Source organism: Octopus bimaculoides, chromosome 2 (assembly GCF_001194135.2).
Source record: "Octopus bimaculoides isolate UCB-OBI-ISO-001 chromosome 2, ASM119413v2, whole genome shotgun sequence".
Taxonomy (NCBI): Eukaryota; Metazoa; Mollusca; class Cephalopoda; order Octopoda; family Octopodidae; genus Octopus; species Octopus bimaculoides.
The window spans coordinates 15,529,533-15,531,925 of record NC_068982.1 but is presented as its reverse complement, the minus strand read 5'-3'; the positions used below and the strand labels follow the sequence as shown (position 1 = coordinate 15,531,925).

General features: G+C 31.7%; 1 protein-coding gene across 1 annotated transcript in view; it reads right to left on the bottom strand.

The window, feature by feature from the left end:
- Positions 1-2,393, bottom strand: part of LOC106881988 (uncharacterized) — a 450,650-nt gene that overhangs the window by 320,947 nt on the left and 127,310 nt on the right. The window contains exon 2 of the mRNA XM_052975660.1: positions 554-574. The gene's annotated coding sequence lies outside the window, so the exon portion shown is untranslated. The remainder of the gene's footprint in view (positions 1-553; positions 575-2,393) is intronic.

The window sequence follows — 2,393 nt, the reverse complement described above, 5'->3', positions numbered from 1 at the left end:
ATATATATATATATATATATACAATTTAAAATTTAGGGTTCAGCAAGTATTGCTTCACCACACACCGAAAATTAGAAATAGCAGCCAAAACTACTATTTCTCTACTAAAATACAAACTCCCAAAAACAGTAATACTCGCAAACTACAAAGGTAAAAAAGGGAAAAAATAATGGTCTAGAAACGCGCATCCACGATTAATCAAGGTCGGGTAGATTCGTTATTTTTTCTTTTCTTGCCTTTGTAGTTTGCGAGTATTAATGTTTTTGGGAGTTTGTATTTTAGTAGAGAAATAGTAGTTTTGGCTGCTATTTCTAATTTTCGGTCTGTGGTGAAGCAATACTTGTTAAACCCTAAATTTTAAATTGTGTTTATATATTTACCGATAATGGTTTTTAACACACCAAACTACTTGGTAAAATTACTAATTATCAATTAATTATTAATTTTTACCCTATATTTGTGTGAGTATATATATATATATATATATATATATTTATTAATTTAATATATAAGATGATGGTTGATTATTACTCAATGCCAAAAGAGTACTCACAGTTATTGGAGCCACTTGATGCTGCAAGAAAAAAAAAGAAAAACATTCATTAGAAATATATCATATGAAAAAAATCAGGTGAGTTGTATATTTTTTTAAACCATTAATTTCAACATTGCCTGGTTTTACAGAAATGTAACTAAGTGGATCATATAAATCAGAGTTTTATAGATATGTCATCATCATCATCATCATCATCGTTATTTTCCTGTTCATATTTTGATACTCGCATGGGTCCTAGGGAAATCAATGCGGTAAATTTTGTTTCAATGGATGCCCTCCCTGTCACTAAACCTCATTTGTGACTAGATGTGTTTTCATGGAAGATTGGAAACAAAGGACATCATATGTACAACTTTTACAAAACCTGGAGACACAAACAACAACACATACACATACATACATATAAAATTGTTATACATGAGCCACTTCAAGTTTCATGCTTGGATAATGCAGTAATTGGATGGGCTTGGGTAGCGTACTGTGCAATCATTCAGGTTCATATAATATGGATATTCCATAAGGAAATACAAGAAAAATCAAGAAAAATATGTTAAGAAACATTCTAAAGGAAAGAGGGTTAATTCTGTTCATAAAATCTAGATTATGTCTCTCTAACACATTAGACAAAATTTCTTTAACGTTGAGTGTTTAATGCATTTTAACTCTGTATTGTCACCTAAAAAAGCTATTCCTAGTGGGGTAGTTGAATGAAGGAAAGGCTTAAATGATGTTGCACTGTATGTCTAACTTGGTGAAGGGATCACCTTCCAGTTTGATAACAGAAACTTATCAACATTCATACATTTTGTGAAGATCTTGGATCTCAAGGTGAGAACAGTTTTTTCAATCCAACAAAGATGTTTGTTCTATCAGTTATACACAGCCTACTTTTGTTGTCAAATTGAAAGGTATCATAAAAATGGTGTTCCTCATTCCCAAGAAGTTCTTAGTTAAGAATAAAATACTAAGCATTCATTAGCCTGGAGAAGGATTTTGATAAGATCCTTCACTCTATGACAAGATAGTCTCAGAGAAATCAAGACATTAATAATTGATTTGTTATGGCCGTACAAGCCATGTACTGAGGTGTGGTCAATAAGGTCAGAGTCAATAATGAGTTCCATAAGGGATTTTGTTTTCAGATAGGGGATCCATCAGGGCTCAGTTCTCATTCCTCTCCTGTTTATCATAATGCTCCAAGTTAAATCTGAGGGGCTCAAGACCAGTTGCCACTATGAGATTTTGTATGTGGATGACTCATTGCTCATAGCAGAATCTGTAGAGTATTTGGAGGGCAAATTTCAGATGTGCCACAATTTGAACCATACAAATGAGGACATGATGCTTCAAACGGACTGAGTTAAAAAAAAGGACTCTGAGCTTGTCAACTGGTGCAACAAATGCCAGCATAGATAGTGGACATAAGAGGAGGAGGGGCAGGAGGAGAAGAAGAAGAAGAAGAAGTCAGTGGTGGTGGTTGCTGGTGTTGGTGATGATGATGATGATGATGTTGTTCTTATAGCTATATTTATTGAGTAAATAATATTCCAAATATGCTACACTACCACAATATCACTTGATTCTCGAAACATTTTAGAATTTTGTAAACAAAAATGGTTGTAGTTTATATTTTAATAATTCTACTTATATATATTTATATATGTATGCAATCACAAACACTCTCTCTCTCTAGACATATATATATATATATATATATATATATATATACATACATACATACATACATACACATACACAAAAAATATACATATATAAAACAAAAGACCAATCTGTTTTTTTTTATGTTATTTTATTTTATTTAAAAGCAAAGTAGAAA